This window comes from Mus musculus, chromosome 10, assembly GCF_000001635.26.
Source record: "Mus musculus strain C57BL/6J chromosome 10, GRCm38.p6 C57BL/6J".
In the NCBI taxonomy this organism is placed as follows: domain Eukaryota; kingdom Metazoa; phylum Chordata; class Mammalia; order Rodentia; family Muridae; genus Mus; species Mus musculus.
Window position 1 is genome coordinate 56965000 of NC_000076.6, and position 18118 is coordinate 56983117.

The 18118-nt window shown below is 39.0% G+C and overlaps 1 long non-coding RNA gene across 4 annotated transcripts, besides 1 other annotated feature; it reads right to left on the reverse strand.

Annotated features, from left to right (window-relative positions):
- Nucleotides 1–2331: 2331 nt before the first annotated feature.
- On the reverse strand, nt 2332–17232 carry Gm36827. 4 transcript variants are annotated; one of them, XR_380322.2, is made up of 6 exons: nt 17065–17232; nt 16241–16481; nt 11260–11344; nt 10777–10873; nt 7491–7614; nt 2332–5862 (listed from the first exon to the last, which is right to left on the reverse strand). It is a non-coding gene; the product is annotated as a predicted gene, 36827 (long non-coding RNA). The 4 variants fall into 4 exon arrangements; XR_380324.2 differs by lacking the exon at nt 10777–10873; XR_001779774.2 differs by lacking the exons at nt 10777–10873; nt 11260–11344.
- Nucleotides 14109–16817: an enhancer, noted in NCBI's record as "VISTA enhancer mm74". NCBI's record gives its function as "enhancer in: heart[4/6]" and the evidence as "EXISTENCE:transgenic organism evidence [ECO:0001131][PMID:17130149]".
- Nucleotides 17233–18118: the final 886 nt, after the last annotated feature.

The window sequence follows — 18118 nt, forward strand, 5'->3', positions numbered from 1 at the left end:
TGGGTCTCGAATGAGGTGAGAAGCATGAACCCACGACTGAGATTGTCTGAAAGTTATTCTCTGACCTCCAGAGGCACATCAGCATGTGTCTACTCTCACGTACAATAAAAAACACACACATTACACATATACACATAATAAATAAAAATAATATTGATTCAACAATAGCTATTAAAACTGTATACTGTTCCATAATGGACTGCAATGGTTTGAATTTGGAATGCCACCTACAGGTTTATTTGTTCAGTGCTTGGTCTCCAGCTTGGTGTTATTTTTGGGACATTCTAAACCTTTAGGAGACTCAGTCTGTCCGTGAGATGTGACTCATTTGATGAGGCTTTTGGAGGTTATACTTGGTCCCTCATCCCTCCCTTTTCTCTTTGCTTCCTCTGTGTCAGGAAGTGAACAGCCTCTTCCAGCACTCTTCCCCCACTACTGTGATGTCTGCCGCATAATGGAATGGGAACCAGTGGACTCCAAGAGTGGAAACCTTTTTCCCTTTAAGCAGTTTTCTGAGGACTATAGAGCACAGCTGTGCAAAAGTAACTGACAGACTTGCTGTGACGGTTGTATGATTTAGATGCTGAGAATATCTAATGTGTATGTGTGTATATTGTTAGTCAACTTCCCGTTGCTATAATAAAATGTCTAAGGTGATCAACACATCAAGAGATAAAATCTGGTTTGAATCATAGCTTTGAAGGTTCAGAGGTGTAATCACTGTTGCTTTAGCTCTGTGTTGAGGCAACACTATAGCAGTAACTAGCAGTAACAAGTAACAGAGCAAAGTCACTTCCTTCATTGCAAGGCTACAAGAAGAAACTGAGTTCCCACCATCCTTTCCTAACATAAACTCTTAATGGCCTGCAACTCTCATTCAAGGCCCTGTGACTCCACCACAGGAAAAAAAAAAATCTCTCAAAGGCTTTTAACCCATGGACTTTGGCAAACATTCAAAATCCAAAGTATAGAATACACCAATTCAGGGAATTTTTTTTTATTTGCTGGAAATATGGGCATAAAATCAGTGGGGAAAAAAAAGAGCTCAGTTTGTATATTGTACTAAGAATTGTAAGCATCGATATAAATGACAGGATCATAAAGAAAAAGATGAAAGGTTTGATTCTTAAACTCTATCTTCCCCATATATAATTCAGTGGTTATAAATAAAAAGTCAACATTTAAAAATAAAATAATCTTAGGGAAATACACACAAAATAGTATTCTATGAAGGTTACAATGACTGCTTATTTTGGTTGTACCAAATATGTTCTTTAAAAAATTTTATGCCTGTCAGTGGTGGCGCACACCTTGGATCCCAGCACTTGGGAGGCAGAGGCAGGTGGATTTCTGAGTTCAAGGCCAGCCTGGTCTACAGAGTGAGTTCCAGGACACCCAGGGCTACACAGAGAAACCCTGTCTTGAATAACCAAACAAACACCAAAAAAAAACAAAAAACAAAAAACAAAAAACAAAAAACAAAAAACAAAAAACAAAAAACTTTATGTATTATACATTCTTAAAACTCAGTAATTATCACAGAACTGAGAAAATTATTATAATCACATTAGTTATAGCATTTATAGTTTAGTTATAAATAAAAAAATTAGAAAGACACAATATTCACTTTTTTTTAATTTTAATATTGTGTTTCTCTCTCTCTCTCTCTCTCTCTCTGTGTGTGTGTGTGTGCTGTGTGTGTGCTGTGTGTGTGTGTGTACATGCATGCGCACATGAGCGCGCATGTGAGTACATGCAATGTGGAGATCAGAAGACCATTATCAGGAGTAGATTCTGTCTTTCCACTGTAAGTCCAGGTAGCCTTGGACTTAGAGAACTTTCAGACCTATCTCTTAGTTCCTTTAACTCAATCCTCAGTGAGAGGATTGGTGGCGCAGCCTGAGAAGAAGGGTATGCAGTCATTTGCTAGCCTTTCTCTTCTCTTCATTTCATCCAGCTAAATAACTATTGTTTGACAACATTTTGTCTTTACAATAAAGAATAAAAACAAACAAAAGCAGCTAGTCCCCGTTCAGTCTATTATGAATAAAATTCACAGTATGTGCTGGTTTATGCAATTGAAAATACAATCTTCCCATATTTTCTTGGACAGTAGGGTAAAACACAGGGAGGCAGTCCCAGTGACTTGATTAGCTATCCTTTTGTCAAATGATGTAGTCCAGGACCTAAATAAGAAAATAAAGCTATATGAACCTAAGCTGGAAGATGAGGACTACTTCAAAGATAAACAAAAGAATTTGGAGAAGTAACCATGAAGTTGGGGGAGGGGTAGGAAGGGGAGTGAAAGTATTCATGAACTGCAATGGAATATCACATTTCTTTTAAAAAACTTTATTCTGATTTTAAAAATGAAGGATTTTCAGTTACTCTTTCTATGAAGCACAAAAATAATAATTGGATTAGTAAGAGAATCAAAAGAACTATCATATACAGAAAGCTTTGGTTCCTGATAACAAGGCTGTGTCAGTGCCTAGTTTTCTCAGGTGATTGCAAATATTGTATGCTCATCATTGCCAAATACTCCCCAGTGAAGCAGAGGCTCAGAATAGAATAGAACATACAGCAGTCACCATCTTGAGAAATGTATCTGAAATAGGTTAACACCAGCAGGGTATACACTGGGTATTATGGATAGGCTCACTCTGAATTGGTCATTAGGTTTTCTAATCTTTCTTTGAACTTTTAATGTGTCCACTGAATAGATCAAGATACAGAGCTCTAGTGAACTCCATTCAGTCTTTGGAATCTCATTATCAAAATCACAGCATGGATACATTTCAGAATTCTTTTGGCTAGGAGACACATGACTGACACACCCAAGATTCCAACTTCATATCTGGATGGAAGCTCTTATAAAAAGAAAAAAAATGAAAGCTGAGGAGATGGTTCAACAGTAAAAAAACATTTGCCATTCTTACAGAGGGCCCACGTTTGGTTGCCAGCACAATGGCCTGCAGTTCCAACTTTATGGGATCTGACTTCTGTGGACACACACACACACACACACACACACACACACATTTTAAAATGAAAGCAGTGGAAATGAACATGAGTTTTATTCTGTCACTCCAATCATTTTCTGTGTAAAGTACCTACCATAGGGTTTGTTTTCCTTTGTATGCCTTTTGCAACTGTAGCTGTCTCATGAAAGAGTGGGTTACAGCCATGAAATAATATTAGCTCCACATTTTACATTACAAATAGTGTTTGATAATACATAAGACTTGCTTATTGGAACAATACCAGAATTAAGTCTATAAAACTTAAACTTTTGAGTAATTTAGGTTTTTTTTTTAAGTTCAGTAGACTATGAAATCAACTTATTTTTTTCAAAACTGTTAGCTGCAGTGTCTGTCTTCTTCAAATATCCAAAAGCAATGCACTTTTTAGCAGTATTGTAAGTCATTAATAAGAGCAATAATCCACAACCTTGTTACTTTTTTATTAAAAACAGGTACAGAGTAGTCTTTAATGTGAGCTCTGATATTTGGTCAAGGTTACGTACGCATTACCAGCTACTGAGAAATGCTGACAGAACACCTTGTGGGAGAGTGGGCAGGGGCTTGATTTTCTTTTCAGTATTGCTCCAACATTAAAACTGCTATTAAAGTAAATTTTATTCATTTTAAAAAGGCACACAAACAAACCTTGGGTTTTGTTAATTAACAATTTGTGAAATTATCATGTTATTTCAGAAAGCATCTCAATAATTTTATTCACAGTTGTAGAACTTTAGGCAATTCACCCCTTACTTTCCCATTTTTTTCTCGTTTTTTTTTTTTTTTTTTTTTTTTTTTTTTTTTTTTGCTTTTTCTATGAGTTTCATTCTCAATTTCTCTAATAACTGATAAAGTTAATCTCTTTAGAATCTAATTTTGTAGCTAATATTATTTCTAAGATGTCCTGGCAATGTATCTCTACCCCTCTTTGTAAAATTATGAGGCACACAGTGTTTATCCTTCCAGGAATATTGCATTTCATGTTCCACACTTGTGGGGAGGTCAGCTACAAACCATGCACCCATCTGTTTGCTTAATAGAAATTTTCAGTCAATGGGATTGGTGTCTGGAGCCAGGCATGCCTGGTGGCACTGGGTTTCAGCCAAGCATTTCAAACCATTTCCGTAAATGCTTCTGATCCAGCAAAATAGAAAGCTGGTTCTTACCAAATACTTTTTCTCTTTAATTTTTTAATTTGTGCACATTGAGAGAGAAATGTAATCCATCTGCTTAGTTGGCATAGAATTCAACAAACTATTGTTTTGTAAGAGAAATTCAATGTCCAAGAAGCCTTGTGAGCCTGCCTACTCTCTCCTCTAGAATCCCAGAGAAGTGGAGATTTCCAAAGCCAGTTGGGCAGCAGGGTGACCAGGTACTGATTTAGTAAAAGATAGCATCATCTTAAAAACTCTGGAGCCTATGAAGTCCTGTATACTTCCATCAGAAACATTACGTTAACACATGGCCTAGTGGATTGAATTATTAGACTTTGCTTCCCATTTCTTGATTTCTTTCCCATTCTTTTGAATCTCCACTCTCCCCTAAATGCCATAGTACATGGTTCCCAGCCTATATAATTTCTTTCTTCCGTGCTCTTAGCATTCAAAGACATGTTTTTCTACCAAAAGTTTTGATTGCCTCTAAGTGATTCCATTTTCCTGGGGCTTGACTTCTAGTGCACTAGGACACACATGTAGTGTTTGTATAGGAGTACTCTAGGCATATTCCCTCTCACCAAATCTATAAAGTTATAGTAGAGACTATACTTGAAAAGCTTTGTAGAATTATAAAGCATGGAAAGGCCATTAGATGGATTTCTTGACTTCGGCATTCTGGGACCTTTACTATTTTAACGGGCATTGTATATCTCTTAGAGAGTGCAGCATATGGAAGGCTAAAGAACACTCTTCTGCCAAGGGACAGGCCTGTGGGGGAGCATCCAGCTGAAGCATGGCTGTGTGAGAAATGCTTGAGAAATTCTCTGTCTTTGCTCCTTGTATTTATTTCATTACTCTGCGGTATCTAGTGTCCATTGTCTAACGACAAACAATAAATCCCCTTCTTTTAAGATTTAACTTAATTTTCTTTTCATTAGAGAAAACAAGATTGTTCTGTTTGACTGCAGAGACAAACTGACCATTAATAGACAAGATGAAGTATTAAGGACTGTTTTGCAACTATTTGAATGGAATTCCCACTTGTAGGCTTAGTGGGCGGTGTGACAGCTTGGCTACAAGAACTGGGTTCTTTGATTAATTTCTCTCCAATTGTGTTGTGAGAGGAATCCTTTGGTGTTTTTTGTTTGTTTGTTTGTTTTAATTTAATTCTTTTTTTTTCTTATTCACTTTACAACCTGCTTACTACCCTCCTTCTAGTCATCCTCTCTCACAACCCTTCCTCCATTCCCCCATTCTTCTCTGAGCTGGTGGGGGACCTCTGGGTATCACACAGACCCCCAAACCCAGCACTTCAAGTCTCTGCTTCCTCTCCCACTGAGAACAGACAAGGCAGCCCAGCTGGTAGAAGATATCCGACATACAAGCAACAGCTTTTGGGATAGTCCCTGCTCCAGTTGTTTCGGGACCCACAAGAAGACCAAGCTGCACATCGGCTACATAGGTGCAGGGAAGTGTAGGTCCAGGTCATATATGTTCTGAGATCCCCAGCAGTCCATGTTAGTTGGCTCTGGTCTTCCTGTGGAGTTCCTATCTCCTTCTAGGCCCAGAATCCTTCCTCCTATTTTTCCGTAAGAGTCCCCAAGCTCCATCCACTGTTTAGTTGTGGGTGTCTGCATCTGAGTCAGCTGCTGAATGGAGTCTCTCAGAGGACAGCATGTTCCTGTCTGCAAGCATAACAGAGTATCATTAATAGTGTTACGGACTGGTGCTTGCCCATGGGATAGGTCTCAAGTTGGGCCAGTTATTGTTTGGCTGTTTCCTCAGTCTCTGCTCCTTCCACCGTGCCTGTATTAATTGTACACAAAATAAACTCTGAGTTGAAAATTTTGTGGGTGGTTTGGTTCGCTCCACTGGGGTTCCTGTCTGGCTACAGGAGGTGGCCTCTTCAGGTTCCAAATCCTCAATGGAGTAAGTCACAGCTAAGGTCAACCCCATTGATAAGGGTACCTCCCTTATCTCAGGTTTCTGTCTTGTCCTGGAGATGCCCCCCCCCACCTTCCCACTTCTGTCAGTTGCAGATTTCCATTCATTCTCATGGCCAACTGGTTATCTCCCCTGTCCCTCCCCACACTCCATCCTGAATCCCTCATTATTCCCCTCTCCTTCGAAGTTCCCTCCCACCATCTGCCTCTTATGACTATTTTATTCCCTCTTCTAAGTGAGACTCAAGCATCCTGACTTGTGCCTTCCTGCTTGTTTAGCATCTTTGGGTCTATGAAGTATAGCATGGGTATTGCGCATTCTGTGGCTAATATCTACTTATAAGTGAGTACATACCATGCATGTCCTTTTGGGATTAGGTTATCTCACTCACGATGATATTCTCAAATTTCATCCATTTGCCTGAAAAACTCTTGATGTCTTTATTTTTAATAGCTGAATAGTATTTTATTGTGTAAATGTACCACATTTTTTTAAATCCATTTGTCAGTTGAGAGACATCTATCTAGGCTATTATAGTCAGTTCTGGCTATTATGAATAAAGCTGCTATGAACATAGTTGAGCAAGTATCTTTGTGGGAAAGTTGAGCATATTTTGGATATATGCCTGAGTGCTAGAGCTGGGTCTTGAGGTAGAACTATTCTCAGTTTTCTGAAAAATCACCAAATTGAATTATTATTTTTTTTTATAATACAGACTTTTGAGAATTGTTTCATGTTTACCAGTAAACTCAGAAATGAGAAAGAATAAAAAGATTGAATAGCCTCAAAGTAAAAAGAAATAAGTTGGGAGTGTTTTTCGTAAGATACAACAATTCTCTCTCTCTCTCTCTCTCTCTCTCTCTCTCTCTCTCTCTCTCTCTCTCTCTCTCATTCTATTATTGTTTTATCTTTCCATGCAAACAGATTTCTTAAAATTTATTTTTGTTTGTTTCCCTAAAGCTTCCTGAATTTAACTTCTCTTAAAATGCCTCATTGGTCTTTGTGTCAGTGCCCACACCTCATTTTGCTACTTGCTTAAGAACCCACCTTGGGAGGTGAGTGGGTGGAAAAACGTGTTGTGAATATGCCCAGGAGAACAGCTGCGTCCCTGTAAGAGTTCATATAAATCATAGAATTTAAAGTGCCTAGAGACCCGTGGTGGTCAGGGTGTGTGTGAGCAGGGTTGGGTGATGGTGATCATGAGTTCTTGACTCAGAGAAAAGGAAAAATACCTCCTCCCTCTTCAGGTGAGGCAATTCTACCTCAAGAGTGACTAGTTTTCTTTTGAGACGCTTTTTCTTCTCTAAGCATAATGCCAATCTCAACTGGGAGAATGGAGAAAGCTCCTGGAACTGTTTGTAGAAATCACCTGAATCAGACATGAACCATGTCCTTCATTCTTTCCTGTGATCCGTTTCCATTGTTTGTTCTAGAGTAGCCCATGAAGAGTCTCTTTCCCATCAAAACTCACTCTGCATCTTCTGAAGTTGTTCCTATTAATAAATAAAGGGAACCATAACGAGTTAATAATGGGCATTCATTCTCTCTCTCCCTCCCTCCCTTTCCCTTGTTTCTCTCATCGTTAAATGTTGATGTATTTTATATGCTAAGATGAATTTGTGTGTGGATTCCAAAGCCATTTATAAGGCTCTCACCTCCTTGTTTGTTTACATGTGTATGTATTCATCCATTTAGCAAAATTTGTTTAAAACCTACTATGCGGAAATAATAGTTTCTAAAGTCTCTTGATTTTCAAGCAAGTAAAAGCCACCTTATGTTTTCTGCAGAGGGCTTGCAGATAAAATATAAACACTAAACTGCACAAATACTCAAGGCCATGGAGACATTAATTATAGGTTTCATTTGCTTCAATGAGATAGTCTTTCCCAGGGCTCATGTAAATACTCACATAATTCCAGGGTTAATATTGGATCTAGTACAGTGGGAAACCATACTTTGCTCAAAGAAGATATTGCAAACACATGCTAGGCCAATCTTCACACTCCCATTGACTTTAGCTTCTGATCTCATTGTCTTGTAGATTAGAGGGTTACCTGTTACTTTGCCATTGAATGGAATTACCACTTTGGAGAGAAAGTAACTTAGAGTTAAAAGTGGGAGAGTTGGTAGAGACAACCCATAACAGCAGTAAGTCCTATGGGGATGTGGACTTTGAGCTTTCTGTTGTGTGAGCAACAATTCAATGGTTATTATGAGCAAAAGAACATCATTTCTCCAAAGAAGTTTTCAAGTAAAAGAATTTCCCGTTTCCGCTGACACCATGTGTTATGGGAAGATTCTCTGTTCATGACTTCCCCTGTTCAAAACTTCATTTCTATCTTTCTGCTTTTATCTGCTCTCACAATAAGTCTTATCTGTATTCATTTTTTTTACTGTGTGTAGAGTAAATGGGTGTGATATAGACTAAAGTTAAACCATTTTCCTAACTCTAACCTATCAATTCCTCGAGGTGCAGAAGTTGAGAGACATCCCTGTCTGTCCTAACTTCATCCTAGAACAAGGTTGTCCAGAATGGACCTTTGCAGGGCATTTTATTTTACTTGCCACACAGACATTCTTTATACTAAGAATGTCAGAGCCCTGAAAAGCTCCTATGGGGACAAGAAGGAATCAGCAAGTTCACTATTATAAGTAAATAAGATGATAACTGACAAAATGGAAAACAACAACATGAAATTTGCCCTGGGTTGGTGGTTCTGTGGACACATGGTTATCTATGGTACCCAGGATAGTTCAAGCCTACTCTTGAGATCAGTGCCTGTCATGAATGAGCTGTTGGGACAGAGCAGTGCAGGCAGACTCCAGACCTATTGGAATGGAGTATGTCCATAAGTTCTTATTTGCCTGAATTACTGCAGTCCTCTCTGCTGCCATTCTGACTCCCAAAGTTGTTCTTTCTTTTTCTGTAACAACTATAGTGATCCTTCAGAAAGGAAGCTGAAACACAACATGCCACTACTGGAAACTCTGGCTTCCTTTCTATCGTTGTCTAAAAGGCCCCAAAACCTGCAGTCATGCCTTCTCCTTTAGCAAATTTCATCTACTATAACTTTGTCTCTTATTTCACTGTTGTTGGGTTACTGAAAGCCATGACTGTCTGTCTGCCAGACTCGGATCCCAGATATTTGCTTGACTTCCATCTCCATCCCTATTATATCAATTTTCAAATGTCACAGCACAGTCTTCTTGGACAACCCCACTGAAAACCAAAAATACCCCTTCCAACTTCTTAGTGTGAATTTTCTCCAAATCACTTTTGCTATCTCATACGCTCTACGCTTTACAAACATTTCCTTTGTTGTCTGTCTTTTTCATTGACCACTGCCTATGAGGAAACAAGTTTTGACCTGAGGTTTGTGGCCAACCGTGTACCTCTTCCTGCCTACAGAATGGATACAGAACAGATTATAGATTCGTATCTGAATACTGTGAGCTGAATCCTGAAAACTCACTTGAACTTCTGAAATAACATCCAAGAAGTCATTTCGACAGATACATGTTGTTTAGTAAAAACAAAGTCTTCTTTTATAACACCAGAAAAGTGCTGAGTCTAAGTGAATGGACACACTATATGACTGAAGTGAAATTAACAACCATGTCTCCTAAATAAATAAATAAATAAATAAATAAATAAAAATAAATAAATAAATAATAGCCATTGCTTTTAACCTTTAGGAATCATGCTGTGCCATGTAAGTAAATCAAATGTAAGGTATAAATCAAGACTATGTGAAATAAGTTCTCAAAGTGCTGGCTATGGAACATCTTCCAGTGTTTAGACGTGGCTTCCCTGTGAGGCAGCACAGACAATTTCACGGAAGATTAAACTCTGAAGCTCCACCCTGGCGCCTTACTACCAGGTGCCTGTGTGTCTATGTGCATCTCCCAAGCTTCTCAAACCATGATAGGCTGGCACTCTATCTCTTCCAGATGAAATTGTGGCCCCGTGAGAATCCTTGCCTCATTAAACAGCAAATGTCCCCACTTTATATAAAGAACACCAACTGGAAAATAGAAACCAAGAGAGGCGTCATGAATTCCTCCTCTTCAGCTTTGGAAAACATTTAAATATCACCGTCCTCCTCAGAAGACCCGTCCATGTGTCACTCCTCACTTTCATCCTCACAAGCACTTACCTAATTGATGACGTTTTAAACATCAAAACCTTCTAATGGTCCACATGCTTTTTATCTACTTAAATTTCATGTTTTCTACCTGACAGCCAAACTGAAATTTCAAAAATGCAACATATGTGGTTTGCTGTATTAGTGAGTTACCATTGTTCTTAAAGCAAAGTCCTTAAATGTCTTGATGTCATTCACACCTGGCCCTCAGCATGCTTTCAGCTTTAACTCCTGCCATTTCTCCCCTTGTGGCCTGTTGGAGCACCATCCTGAATTATTGAGAGAACTTCCCTCCGACATTTATATTAAGGCCTTCTAGGCTACAGACAGGCTAGAACAAAGTTGATACTCTCACTTTGCATTTGGCAGCCCTCTGTATTTCCTATGAATGGATTATAGTAGCGTCTTCTGTAACTGTTGTCCTTCTCATACCTGATACTACTAAGCATTACGAGTATCAGACACATATACCCATTGATGTTCAAAAAGCCAACAAAATAGGTAACTTACAGCGGAAGAAATTAAAACACCACCATCCATTCAAGGTTACATCCCTAAAATGGTAAAATCTGATTTGAGGTCAGAAACTGTCCTTAACTTCTTGTGCCTGGGAAAGAAAATTTTGCAGGCATATTTCAATAAGCAGTGGGTTTTTTTTTTTGCTTGAATTGTAAGTAATTTCATAATTAAGAAGGCAATAACAGAAACCAGACTCTCACAAGAAGGACTTAAGAAGAAATGCTCCTTAATTCATAACTGAAATTTTGTTTTAGTTCAGTTTGTCTGCACTGGGATCCACATCCCATCCCAACATAGTCTACTTAAAAGGGGAGCTTACATTTCAGATTGTCTCCAGGATAGAACCACTACCTCCTCCTCCTCCTCCTCCTCCTCCTCCTCCTCCTCCTCCTCCTCCTCCTCCTCCCACCTGTTTGGTTAGTCTGGGGATTAATCTTTGTTACCACAGTTTACAAACTCCTTGAGATTGAGGACCTTGCCCATGTTACCACCAGATTCCCCAGTGTCCTCAGAAGTTTCCAGACAACAAGTAGTCACTTGGCAGAGGATTGAGGAGAGACTGTGGAAGAGAGTAAGAAGATACATTTACCTAGGAATTTCATAAATTCATTTTTTTAATAGCTGAGTAGTATTCCATTGTGTAAATGTACCACATTTTCTGTATCCATTCCTCTATTGAGGGGCATCTGGGTTCTTTCCAGCTTCTGGCTATTATAAACAAGGCTGCTATGAACATAGTGGAGCATGTGTTCTTCTTACCGGTTGGGACATCTTCTGGATATATGCCCAAGAGAGGTATTTCGGGATCCTCCGGTAGTACTATGTCCAATTTTCTGAGGAACCGCCAGACTGATTTCCAGAGTGGTTGTACAAGCTTGCAATCCCACCAACAATGGAGGAGTGTTCCCCTTTCTCCACATCCTCGCCAACATCTGCTGTCACCTGAGTTTTTGATCTTAGCCATTCTGACTGGAGGGTATCATCCTGAGTGAAGTAACCCAATCACAAAGGAACTCGCACAATATGTACTCACTGATAAGTGGATAATAGCCCAGAAACTTAGGATACCCAAGATATAAGATACAACTTGCCAAACGCATGAAATTCAAGAAGAACGAAGACCAAGTGTGGACACTTTACCCTTTCTTAGAAATGGGAACAAAACACCCATAGAAGGAGTTACAGAGACAAAATTTGGAGCTGTGACGAAAGGATGGACCATCTAGTGACTGCCATATGCAGGGATCCATCCCATAATCAGCTTCCAAATGCTGACACCATTGCATACACTAGCAAGATTTCGCTGAAAGGACCCAGTTATAGCTCTCTCTTGTGAGACTTTGCCTAGCAAACACAGAAGTGGATGATCACAGTCAGCTATTGGATGGGTCACACGGCCCCTAATGGAGGAGCTAGAGAAATTACCCAAGGAGCTATAGGGAACTGCAACCCTATAGGTGGAACAACAATATGAACTAACCAGTACCCGGGAGCTCTTGTCTTTCGCTGCATATGTATCAAAAGATGGCCTAGTCGGCCATCACTGGAAAGAGAGGCCCATTGGACATGCAAACTTTATATGCCCCAGTACAGGGGAACACCAGGGCCAAAAAGGGGGAGTGGGTGGGTAGGGGATTGGGGGGGTGGGTATGGGGGACCTTTGGGATAGCATTGGAAATGTAAATGAGGAAAATACCTAATTAAAAAAAAAAGAAGAAGATACATTTAGATAGGAGGGCCCTCATAGCAATCTCCTATATTTTTATTGGTGTAGTATAATTATGGCTCCTGAAGTTTATCAATACAACCATATATAATTTTATTGGTGAAGTATAAGTATGGCCACCATTTTCTTTGAAACTATGCACTCCTGAAGTTTATGCAAACTTCTGCAATGACAATTCTTAGCTCTATTAGTCTTGATCTTTTGAGTTAAATCATCCACACTAATTCTCATTTTTGCTTTGCAATCATATTAACAACATGCATTACAAAATCAATGAACATATTTTAAGAGTATAGTTTATTATGAGCATACAGCAACAAACAGAGAAAATCCAAGCTTTTGGATTTTGCCAATTTAGAAATCTAAATTGGCATCATAAGATGATTAATGCTGGTGTTATGGTAACAATGTATTACAAGGGTCAACGATACTGTGTTTTCCACGATACAAAGAAAGCACAGGCTCTGAAGTCCTATGCGGAATGCTTCTTTTCCTTTGTTTTAGCCTGAATTTTCTCTGTCCAGCAGAAACCAATTAGTATTTTTATGTCTGAGTTTATGCTTCTATAAACTGAAGAAAACCCTTGCTACCTATGCTCAGAAGAATGCTCTGATAAATAATGAAGTCATGTCTGAAACACACGATACAAGAACAAAGTATAATTATGATTTGTTTTCTGATTGGGATTAGCTTGATTCCCAGTTTCTAAGAAGTTTGTAATAACTGTCTAATAGTCCCATAATGTTTTTGTTCTCTCTTGGTGGGGGGGGGGCATTTAAGCAGATGCTTGGAATGCTAACTGTGAATATCTAACACTACACATGTGTAAGCTGCTTTATGCAAAGCCTCATCGAATACACCATGGAATATATGGATGGCAAAAGGTATTTCTGTTAGAGACAGGGAGATAGAGAGACAGAGAGGCACATGCACACAAACACACACACACACACACCATACACACACTCACACTCACACACACACACACACACACACACACACACACACAGAGAGAGAGAGAGAGAGAGAGAGAGAGAGAGAGAGAGAGAGAGATGGAATTTTCTTTGTTGTTAGGATTTTCCAAGCTAAGAAGTATGGCAGTCTTTTTGATATGGTTATATTCATTTTCAGGAGGAAGTACTCAAAAACCTGTTGTTGGGAAAATACAAATGTGATGCCAGCTTTCACTGAGCTATGCAAACAAATATACAAGAAGACAACAGAACTCTTTGCTATTTCAAACTAAATATATTCTACCATGCACTGCTGTGAGTTGGGAAGCAATTAGGAATCTCTGCAGCAAATTTGAATTCAGTGACCAGTAGCTTCAACAAAGATTAAGCTGACCTTTCTTTTCATTAGTATTCGTGACGTATAGTTTTGTTCTTAAAAGAGTTTGGGCCTTGGAGTAATACTTTCTTCCTTTTAATAGACAATTATTTACTGACTTGCTCCAGTCTTCCATTACTTGTTAAGACTTGAGATATTGGACGACATGTCTTTATGGCTTTTGTACTTTAAAAATTCAATTAAATTTTACTTTGCACAAAGCAAATTCACTGTTCTTCCTAGGCAAGGTCATAGAACATTGATAGAGTAGCAGCCACCATAGGGTTTCATTAAGATTTTGTTCAGATGGGGAAAGGTACTTAATAGACCTGTGAATTCAGGAAAAGATGTACCAGTAAAATCTACTTTTTTGTATTTGGTTATTTTTTTGTGTAATTATTTTCTTGCACTTTCCTAACAGAATTCATTTCCAGTGATCATTTATATATTACACTTTCTGGTCCAAAGATGTCATTTTATAGATATCATTGCCAAGAGAATATTTTTGTCTTCTCTTTGGATGGGGGAGCAAGATCATCTTTTGATTTTTAATTGAAAAAAGCCATTTGCTTTGGTAAGTTTCCATTCTTTAATTAACTCAATAAATGATTTTAAAGCCCAAGATCAATTGTATGTTATTAGCAGCCTTGTCCTACTTGACAGAAAATACTCACATAGGAGACAAGAAATAAAGAGTCTTAAGTTAGCGTAGATGATAAAAAGACTGCCAGTGTTGAAGTGTGCCTCAGGGCTAGAAGTGTCAGGGTTGAAGAAGACCTTAGAGCTGGAGGTAAAAACGTATAGGGTACAGAATGTGTTCCTGAAACCTAAAGCCTCTCCTTGAAGCATGTTTACCTTCCATTTGCCTATATAACTTGATTATTTCCTAGCTTAAGCTACCCAGTAACTTACCAGGAACCTCCTCACACCCAGGAACATCTGTTTTCAATTGGAAAGTGCTTACAAGAGGACCACCTGCCAGCTCAGGGAATGTTTTCCTTCTCCCAGTGGGGTCTTAGCTTTCATGTAGTTAAAGCGAGCTAAGCAAGAAGCCCTGAAGACTATTGTTAAGGCTCACATGCTTACTGGTATGTTCTTATATACAGAAAACGAAACCCATAAGATACAACTATGCTCAGTTTTTAAATTCTATCTTTACTGATCCTTACTCAGAACTCTGAATTTTTTTCTCCATGCCTTTCTTTATATTTCCTTTCTCCACTTTTATTTATTCATTTCATTTGTGGGTACGATGGCACATGTGTGTCACAGTAAGCATGTGGAGGTCAAAAGACAAGGAGGTAGGTTCTTTCCTTATACCTTGTGGGGACCAGGGATGAAAGCCAAGGCACCAGCAAGTGCCTTTACCTAATGAGCCATCTTCTTGGCCTCTTTCTTCATATGCCTTTGCTCTGTTACATTTCCTGATACCACTAATAGTCTTGATACAAAAGAAAATGTTTCTCAGTTTTGAAAGCTATGGCATTAAAGCAAATGCAAACACTTCTTCAATGAGCCTAAATGTTGTTTCTCCCACACCCAGGACAATTGCCATGGGCACAAAAGAGTCATGAAGGCTGCTAAAGAACTGAACTATTTCAGCTCTAATCCTGATCTAAAGTTCAAGTGCAAACTTGTGCACACATGGAGAGAAGCTGTTTGAAGGAAATGAAGGAGAACCACTTGGGAATGTGGGTGCTCCTTGCTTCTGAATTTTGCCAAGTTCTCTCACACATTCTGTCACTCTTTGAAGTATAAATGTGCCAGGGAAGTGAAAACTGGGCCCTGGTATCACCTTCTTTTTCAGTAAGAGAGAGAAAAAAAATAAACAAAGATGTGTTATGGGCGTAGTTATTGTTGTAACATCAACTTTATAATGAAATATCTAGAGTAGATGCTTCCTCTATTGATACTGGAATCCCCCTCATAGGCTTACATCAGTCTTAAAATACCAGGGATACAAATAACCGTCCTACCAGGAACATAACCTATGTGGGAGCCTCAGAGGCTGGCCTCATGCAAACCCTGTGCACATTCCACATCGATGGAAGGGATCTCAGACACCCAGCTGCAGCTGACAAAATGTAGGAGTCAGGTGACAAAGTGGTGACAGGATCCTTGATGACAGCCAAAATACAGTTCCAAGTTAATATCACTTCCACACTATCTTCAGCCTGGGTCACATGGTTGCTCGGTAGAGACACACCTCAGTAAGAACCCAGAAGCACACTCACACCATGCCCTGCATTCCACAGACTCCCCTGCCTTGTTAAGAGGATCACAACACAAAGGTTATTTACCATGGGAACTCAGATTAATTCACCACTCAGGAACTAGAAGTGGACTAGGCGAGCTGCTCTCAGAAAAACAAGCCAAATGTGCTAACTCACATTACCTCACCTTCAGCAGGCACAAGTGGTGAGGAGAAATGAGTGTGGTAAGAAAGCAGGTAGTCTTTGCAGGTTCATTTCTCATGACATACTTGTCTTGAGAATCTGAATGCTAGCAATGGATGACAATAGCTTGCTTTAAGGACGACATGGAAAGGTATTCTCAAAGATCATCTTAAAGAAGATTCACAGAGCTGAGTAGTAAACTCTTCAGGCTCCTGAGCCACAAGATCTCTACTGCAAACTAAAGCCTGTCATGATGAAACCACAAAGTTAGGTTTGGCCACATAAAAATGACACAAATGGGTACCAGACTGCATCTGTTATCTGGGTCAAATCTACATAGTTTGTTGACCTTTGGGTCTAAAATGTTGACCAGACCTGAACTTTAGGTGAATACAGTCCAGTGACTCATTCCAATGGCAGTGTATAAAAGACTTCATAAGTACTGCATTAAATTTCAGAATACCAATTTTAAGAAAATCACTCTCTCCCCTTCAGTTTCATCATCTGCATATCCATGAAGAAACTTACAGAATCCACTGAGTGTTTCCTAATTTAAAATTTTGATTTTCTTCCCATAGGCGACTAAATCTCAAAAATAGCATATTTGCTCCAGTTTCTCTGAGCAGTGTTTCAGAAGGCAGGTATCCCCTGTCTAAGGAATGCTACAAGTCTCAGGAAAGTCAATTGTAGGTTTTATTACATAAATAATAAGGTAAGTGACTCGTATACTTTCCATTCTGATCCCCATTACAACATTAGGTTGCAAACTGGTTAATATCTTTTTTTATATTTTGAGATATTAGTGGAGGAAAGAAATATGTTACTCACCCACTATCTTATAGCTAATGCAGAGAAGAACAGAGCAGAACATTGTAAATGCCAGCCAGGTTTTAAAACACACCATTCTCCTAAAGTGCTCTCTACCTTTGAACCACTTCAAAAGGAGACTCTGAAATGAGAGAGCAACCATGCCCAAGTAACCACTAACTTGTGCAGATAAATATAGGCATTCTGCAATAGTTTCACGAGACAGAACAGAAATGGAACACACTGACATCAAGAGTAATATCACACAAAGAATCTACTTCCATGGGCTTCTGGCCTCACAAAATTATAAATTCTACAGGGACTTTCAGGGCTATCCACATTTACAAACACAACCCTGTTGTGCTGCTTTCCAGAGACAAGGAGAATGATAAAACTATTATTATTTTAAGTAGCTTCCTTCTAAATAAAAACACACTTATAAATTGGACACAAGTCTGTTTTTTGTTTGTTTGTTTGTTTGTTTGTTGTTGTTGTTTTGGTTTCTTGTATTAAGGTTGAAACTTTGGTCATTTTAAATAACGAACAGGAACATATCCGTTGTTTGTGAAAAACTGCATTCTGGCTGGCAGAGGGCCCTGTGTCCCCCCCCCCCCTTCTTTTCATGTTTTTTCACACTCCATCTGGTTTTGTGTACTCCGTGTCTTTTCCTCTCTGCCAAGTTTTTTTTTTCAGTGTACACACATCACTCTACATCTTCAAAGCATTTTACAAAGCTCATTTCCACGATGCTCTAAAATGAACTTCTTCGTGTTTTTCTCACAAGCCTCTAAAATACCTCACTACATGACTCTTCTTTTACTTGTTTCCAAAGAAAATCCATTTCATTTACACATTTAAAGTGCCAAACCCTCATCTTGTTTGTATTGTCCTGGACTATTTCATATTGGTTTAGCACATTCTTGGTGTCAAGCAGTGTGCAGTGTATCCTGTTACCTAGACACTGGAGCGAGGTCTGTGCGGAACCCAAGTATGGACAGAAAGATGCAAGTATCTACTGTCTTGTTATGAACAGATATGGTAATCGCAAGGATTCCAGAACAATAAGAGTAAGAAT